The sequence below is a fragment of the Salvelinus sp. IW2-2015 genome, linkage group LG5 (assembly GCF_002910315.2).
Source record: "Salvelinus sp. IW2-2015 linkage group LG5, ASM291031v2, whole genome shotgun sequence".
NCBI classification, from domain to species: Eukaryota; Metazoa; Chordata; class Actinopteri; order Salmoniformes; family Salmonidae; genus Salvelinus; species Salvelinus sp. IW2-2015.
In genome coordinates, this window is record NC_036844.1 from 4,746,655 (window position 1) to 4,755,372 (window position 8,718).

The following is an 8,718-nucleotide window of genomic DNA, read 5'->3' on the forward strand; positions in this document are numbered from 1 at the left end:
AGACTATGTTAGAAACATCCTATTTACAAAATCATCCAATCAAGAAAGCCCATACTCAGAAAGGTTAAAGCCTTCACAATCTACAGGTAATAAAAGGCAATACCACACTCACATGAAGTGGATAGTGATTGGTCACCATTACATACAACATACACAACCTAGTCTCCAGAAATCAACTAGAACAATTTTTCTGCCGTGATGATGACTTCACTCGCACGCACGCGCGCACGCACGCACGCACGCACGCACGCACGCACGCACGCACGCACACACACACACACGACAAAAACATGAGCTCGAGTGAAAAATTCCAATGTATTTTTTATGATGATATTCTGCTGGCATGCTGGTACCCCTCTGTGCACCAAGGCATCAAAGCGATCAATCACATCACTTCAAAAAATTGGCAAATTTCTCAAATATTTGACTAGAGAGAATTATCCTTGATATCAAGCTCTTTTCTCCCTGAAGTTCCAAACTGCCAATGATTGATAAGTACACTCCTTTAGGCTTTTGTTAACTTTCACATATGACATTTTAACAGAGTTGACAAGTAGTTTTGAAGTCCTCCTTTCTAGCTAAATACACTTCACATACCACCTGTGGGCACTTTCATCCTTACTTGACTCTTTACTTCTAAAGAAAAGAAAGTGAACAAGTTCAATTGGATTTAGAAAAAAACTCCACCAACATGAGAAATGATCAGATCAGACTGACTTCCAGATGCTGTCAGTTCACCTGCAGCACTTCATTACTTAAGCCACAGGTGAGACCCGCTGATGGAATTTACCATAGCAATCATTCTGAATTTCAATCAGCATATTCTCCTGGGCAGATCTGGTTTAAAAAATATATTTAAAAAATTTGACTGCTTGGAGTGCAAAGTAGGATTTTCTCTAGTGGGTTTATTTAATTGGTTGCATTGCACCAGGCAAGCTCAATCAAGCACAGCTAAATGAATTGAAAGATCACAGATACTAGTTGAACCCGGGCTAAACACAGATGAACTGATCTGTAATCCTCTACAACCTCCAGTCAACAACTGGACATGACCAGATCTAAGACCAGATCTAAGACCAGATCTAAGACCAGATCCAAGACCAGACCAAAGCCAAGATATTAAGATCAGCAAGCAGAATGACTGAGAAGCAGTGAGTCACCCTCTGCACATACACAGAATTCCCGATGTGAAGAAATCAAGAGAGATTTCAGAACCTTGCACAACGGTGATAGCGCCGTTACGAGGTTCCAGCATTCAGCACCACAGGACAGTGGACAGCGGCAGTTATGGAAATAATTCAAATTGAACTCATGTAGACGTTAGAATTCAATATGTAATGAAATATCAATTTTTTATGACATTCACACAACCTCAATTTCAGTTGCTGAACTATAAACTTCATTGTGCCAATCTCTAGCTGAAATTAGATGGATGGGAGTGGGTAGACTGCTATACCACCTTCCATTGATCAGAAAGACAGTCGTATACACTGTAGGCCATCTACCCACTGAACTCTGAGTATCAATTAAGGTCAGTCATGTAATTAGGTTGATTGTGGACCATGTGATGGCAGTCGTCATCTCGCTTTGAAAAGTGACACTTTGTATGCGTTTTAAATCAAATAAAGGCAAGGTCTTTGTCAATGGATAGGCATAATGCTTTGATGATTCATCATTACTTTCTAACATTTAGAGGAGAAAAAAAAATGGTAACACTTTACTTGACACCTAGCGTCATTATGACATTATGACATGGTCATAACCTGTAATAATATGGTCATTACTGTCATGACCCATATATTTACACATGTTGTGACATACATCGCATTATTTTATGCCTAATTATGACAACTACATAAGTGTCAAAACCCTCATTCATTCACATTTTTTTTCCCTGCCAAGAAGTTTCCTTTTGTTTGAAAGTGTGTTCTTCCTTTATTGTAACTTGTATAAATTTTTTACAGTCATGTTTTTTTCATCAGATTTGACTAAAGAACTTGTAGAAAATACCCTTTATGACACTGTCAATAAGCATTATAAACATCAGAATCACGTACGCCAGATTGGCCTACCAAAGTGCATGCCCTTATGTCAGTCAGTCATCAGTTAAAAAGAGGATGTCTTGTCCTGCTCCTGAAATCTGCTCTTGCATTCATCAGCAACGGAGCTTTGTTGTAGGTGCATGTTTGACATCAATCTGTACACAGTACCATTTAATATGGTCAATTTCAGAAAATGTGATATGTGACAGTATAAAAAATACTGTTGACAAGTATGCTATGGTGTAATGGAATGTTTTGCCTTGTGTGGTAGGTTTTTGTGGGTTTGGACAGTCTTATGTAGGTGTCATAATCAGCCATGAAATAACGCAATATATGTCACAACCGGTCTAAAAAATGTCCATATCATGACCATATTATGACAGGTTATGACAAGTTATGTCAGCTGTTATGACATATTATGACATGGTTATGACCGTGTCGTAACGTGTTATGACGCTAGGCGTCAACTAAAGTGTTACCCCAAAAAATGAAATAAGAAAGATTTTACCTTACCTTAAGAACTTCATAAAATGTCCAACTGATAATATTTCCTTCCAAAAGGTGATGTAGAAAACTAGAAGAGGAAGACTCAAAAGTCCGAAAAGATAGATGTGCTCACTTCTGAATGAGAGCACTGCTTTGAAGAAGATCTGTACAACGACCGAGAAGAGAGACACGGACTGACTGTTGTCGCTCCGCACGCTTTGGCACAAATAAATCCAATAACAAGCACAAGAGGCGCAGAATTGCAGGGCGGGTAGGTAAAGTGCGTGCCGCTGTTATGATACTGACGGTTTGTCGAGACTGATAGTTTGTTTATAGGTTGTGGCTACCATAACTGCTCTTTGTACTGTAAAATAGGAAATGCCCCCCCCAAAGAATTAACTCAAAATAATGTTTACGATCACAAACTTTAGGACCCTGTTTATAAACGTGGATGCGACGTTGGCACGTTCATGCTTTTCTGGCACAGTAAATGCCGCACAAGGCTACGGGCCAGAAGGTTAAGGGTTCGCTGACCACCACAAACAAGTCTACCTGATTGTTTTATTATGCCTAAACTACGATCAAAGCCGGCTGCAGACAATGATCAGCTAGGGGGAAATCAGATTTTCAACATTTTGATGCCATATTTATAATTATATAATATATATGCAACAAATTTTCCACCAACAGGTTTCTGTGCCAACTCTCCACACAACCAATAATCAAAGCATACCGACTTCGGGTGTTTCAATATCAGGGTTTGCCTTTTCCAACACCACAATAAACAGACTATCAAGGGTGTCAAAAATGTCAGACCCCACTATTGTTTTTTTATTTTATTGACAAATAAAATCAATCAATCGAAACTGTACAGCGGCCATTTTATAAATGGAAAGAGACATCTGTTACAAAACAACAAAAAGTTGAATGACTTTCGGAGATTGTCGAATCAGACCTTCGACACTTGGTAAGCCTAGAAGGTAGGAAGGGATGTATTTTCTGTTTGTCGAAATTGACTTAAAGATGAGCAATAATGACTGTATAAAATAAATAATTAAAATACTGAGCTATATTGTATACACATTTTTTTGGGGGGGGTGAATGATATTATTTTACAATTGCTCAGAGAAAGAGATGTTGTTTTTTTCTCAAGGTAGGTGTCAAAAGTATTTACACCCCTAAAGATTCTTATAAATAAGGTAGTCAAAAGTTTAGTACTTGGTCCCACATTCCTAGCACGCAATGACTACATCAAGCTTGTGAATCTCCAAATTTGTTGGATGCATTTGCAGTTCGTTTTGGTTGTGTTTCACGTTATTTTGTGAATGGTAAATAATGTATTGTGTCATTTTGTTTCACTCACTCAGTTTCACTCAGAGTCAATCGTCTCAGGGCATAAATCTCGCCTTCTCCAAACGTCATGTATGAATCCGTAGCTAGTCGTTGTTCAGTCTACTTATTTTCTGTAGACCTTGATGATGCCGTATGGTTGTTTTTGTCTGTCTACTTGGCATTGTTTAGTAGGCCTACTATGTTTGTCCATATAAATACTCCATTGCTGATGACGTCTGTCGTTATGTCGTGATCCAAGCCCATGCATCTTGCTATTATTTATTCTAGCCCAAGCATGTTTAACGAGCAATAGATCATTAAAACATCTAATTATAAAAGCAGATAGTTTATTTTGATTGTACAAATATTGTGACATACGATTCGGGAGGAAAAATCTTTGCTCCTCTCAAAAGCGAAATAATATATGGGGCAAGCGATTTAGCCTACCTTCATCTAATGTCTGTAATAAATTCAGGCCGTAGTAGCCAGCCATGCATTAGGGTAGTTATTAGCCTATTTCTTTGATAATTGAATAGGACTAAGTAAGTAAATGGCCCTAATTTGCATTTTCATCTGTCGGGGTCGTTGAACTTTGAACAATGTTTGTGAATGAGTGAAGGAACATAATGATGCGCACAATGATGCGCACTGCGATGCAATCTGAGCGTAGTAATGCAGATTTAAGGTTTAGGCTTTCCAGCATTTAAAGCACACTTCCAGTTTTGCCGTTCACCAGTAAATCCGATTACGAGTATCAAGTGTAATAAAACGGATATGATTACTAGATCGGCACACTCCTATAGCATCCGCATTAATGCAGAAGTGTTTAGAAACATATTCTATTCTTATTCACAATAAACATGTCTCCAAAATTACACAATACATTATTTACCATTCATTTCTTTTGGGCCCCAAATCATCTGAAACACAACCAAAACGAACTGAAAATGCATCCAATAAGTTTGTAGAGTCACAAGCTCGATGTAGTCATTGTGTGCCGGGAATATGGGCCGAAATACTCATCTTTTGACAAAGCAAACTCTCAAAGTATTTCAAAGGTGATAATCATATTTGAACCCAGGTGTATGCTGTGTTCTCTAACCAAGATGCCTGCACATGGAAGTGCAAGCCATTACATGGTCAGTACATGAATGCAGGAGGTCTTTACTGAACATTACAGAGGAAGATGGCACCATGTGGTTCTTGGAACATAAATCCATGTATAAGGCTTCATCCTCGGTCCCTAGCCATGGCTTAATAGACTACCTGTAACGAGCGTCGTCGGGAGAAGGAGAAGACCAAGGTGCAGCGTGGTAAGTATTCATAATACTTTTAATAAATACGAATACTTGAACAAAAAACGACAAGCGAACAGTTCTGCAAGGTGCAATACACAAAACAGAAAACAACTACCCACAAACACAGGTGGGAACAGGATACCTAAGTATGGTTCTCAATCAGAGACAACGATTGACAGCTGCCTCTGATTGGGAACCATACCAGGCCAAACACATAGAAATACAACACACAGAACACACACCATTAGACAACTGCCCACCCCAACCTGCACGCCCTGACCAACCCCAATAATAGACGACATAAAAAAAGCGATCTCTAAGGTGCAGGGAGGATGACACACCTACCACTATAATTAACTACAGTCGATTGCCGCCTTGCTGGCCCATGCTGTGCTGTCTTGATGATGAGACGAGGTAGGAAGGCAGCCGCCTCAATCATCTACGCTCGAAACGTGTATTGCCAAGTGCCGGCCTCCAAGCATTAACGCGAATCATAAGTGGATCAACCCTTACCCCGCCCCGCCATTAGGGGGCCTTGTCCATCCAAAAATAATGCTCCCGGCCGACCCAACAATTAAGTGCATCCTGCGACAACTGGGGATTCAATGAAATATTACAGCCGTCTCCGTTGCGCGCGATATCATGGCCCTGTGATCCGAACCTAGAATGATTCAGCACAATGGAGATTGCCACTTACAGCCCTAAATGCAGGGTTCGTTGAACATCGCATCGCTACGCCAACAAGCACATGCGCTGACCTTTCCCTGGTGACCAAATTTCGCCTTGGTTCTTAAAACAACAAGTATGTTTGATTAATAAATTGAAAACATATCACTTCAAGAACTACCTTTTGGATACGCTTGGTTATAACATTACAACAACGAATCCCATTGTCCTTAAACGTTACTACTTTTTCGAGAAAGGGCAAAAAAAACATTTAATCTCGCTTGACCACATTAAAGTTACTTACCTTACAGATCAAAGTCAGCTAATTTCCCACCCACATTTTCATATGTAAGATCCGCTTTTTGATTCAGCCTGATACTGGCTTGTCTGAGCTGTCATTGTTAACGCTGCCGCTTCCCTTATATTTCTCATGCTACTTCATGATTTCTCTTTTTTTCTATCTCTCATTCGGCTTCGTTTTGGTTTGAATATACCATGACAGTTAGAAGTCGGAAGTTTACATACACTTACGGTTGGAGTCATTTTAGATCACCTTTCGTTTTTCAACCACTCCACAAATGTCTTTATTAACCAACTATAGTCTTTGGCAAGGTCGGTTCAGGACCATACTACTTAGTGCATGACACAAGTAATTTTTCCACACAATTGTTTCACAGACCAGATCCTATTTCACTTACCCTAATTCACATGTGGTACATCACCAATTCCAGTGGGTGCAGAAGTGTTAACTACCACTAAGTCTGAGCTGAGCCTTTTCAGAACAGCTTGGAAAATTTCCCAGAAAAGTTATGTCATGGCTTTTACAAGATTCTGGATAGGCTACATTGACATTAATTTTGGAGTCAATTTGGCAGGCTGTTAACCTGCGGATGTATTTCAAGGGCCTACCTTCAAAACTCAGTTGCCTCTATTGCTTGACATCATGGAAAATCAACAGAAATCAGCCCACACCTCAGAAAAACATTGTAGACATCCACAAGTCTGGTTCATCCTTGCGAGAGCATTTTTTCCAAATGCCGGAAAGGTAACCGACGTTTCTGCTACCAAACAACATAATACGCAAGTATAAACACCATTGGGAACCACGCAGCCGTCATACCCCCTCAGGAGAGAGACGTGTCTGTCCTCCTAGCAGATGAAGCTTACTTTGGTGTGAAAAGATGCAAAAATCAACTCCCACGACAACACAAAGGACCTTGTGAAGATCTGGGAGGAACACGAGACTACAAAAGTCATCTATATCCACAATAAAAACGAGGTTATTGACCAACCTGAAAGGCCACTCAGCAAGGAAGAAGCCACTCGCTCCAAAACCGCCTTAAAAAAAATCCAGACTAACGGTTTTCAACTGCACATGGAGACACAAAATCGTACTTTTTAGAGAAATGTCCTCTGGTCTAATGAAACCAAAATAGAACTGTTGTGGCCATAATGACCATCGTTATGTGTTTGGAGGAAAAAGGGGGATGCTTGCAAGCCGAAAGAACACCATCCCAACGTGAAGCGGTTGGCAGAATCATGTTTGTGGCGTTGCTTTGCTGGCAGGAGGTAGGAAAATGATGAGGATATATTTGAAGCAACATCTCAAGACATCAGTCAGGAAGTTAAAGCTGGGTCGCAAATGGGTCTTCCAAATGGACAATGACCCCAAGCATGCTTCCAAAAGTTTGTGGCAAAATGGCTCTTAAGGACAACAAAGTCAAGGTATTTGAGTGGCCATCACAAAGCCCTGTCCTCAATCCCATAGAAAATTTGTGGGCAAGACTGAAAAAGCGCGTGCGAGCAAGGAGCCTACAAATCTGACTCAGTTCACACCATCTCTGTCAGAGAGAAATGGACAAAATTCACCCACACTTATTGGTGGGAGGCTTGTGGAAGTTTACACGAAACGTTTGACCCCAAGTTAAACAATTGAAAGGCAATGCTTCCAAATACTAATGAGTGTATGTAAACATCTGACCACTGGGACTGTGATGAAAGAAATATAAGCTGAAATAAATAATTCTCTCTACTTACTATTATTCTGACATTTCACGTTCTTAAAATAAAGTGGTGGATCCTAACTGACCTAAACAGATGATATTTATATATATCAGGAATTGTGAAACCTGAAGTTTAAATGTATTTGGCTTAGGTGTATGTAAACTTTCGACTTCAACTGTTAGGTATATTGAGGGATGTCACTTTTTAAATGGATAAGCCACCAGATGTGACAATGCTAACCTTCTCTGGCTGAGTGCAAGCTCTGGTAAAGGTCATGATTTTTGTACATTCAAGACCAGTTTGAGACCAAAAGGGAGGCCTGCAATGACTGAAAAGCAGTCTGGAGCTCTTCACACAGTGTCACGCCCTGACCTAGAGATCCTTTTTATGTCTCTATTTTGGTTTGTCAGGGCGTGAGTTGGGGTGGGCTTCTATGTTTTGTTCCTTGTGCCTTATTCTATGTGTTTGGCCTGGTATGGTTCCCAATCAGAGGCAGCTGTCAATCGTTTGTCTCTGATTGAGAACCATACTTAGGTAGCCTGTTCCCACCTGGTGTTTGTGGGTAGTTGTTTTCTGTTTTGTGTTATGCACCTTGCAGGACTGTTCGTTTGTCGTTTTGTTGTTCTTTTGTTCAAGTATTCGTATTTATTAAAAGGATTATGATACTTACCACGCTGCACCTTGGTCTTCTCCTTCTCGTTACAAACAGCCTGAACCAGAGAAGGAGCACATTAATATACAGTGGGGGCAAAAAAGTATTTAGTCAGCCACAATTGTGCAAGTTCTCCCACTTAAAAAGATGAGAGAGGCCTGTAATTTTCATCATAGGTACACTTCAACTATGACAGACAAAATGAGAAAAAAAATCCAGAAAATCACATGTAGGATTT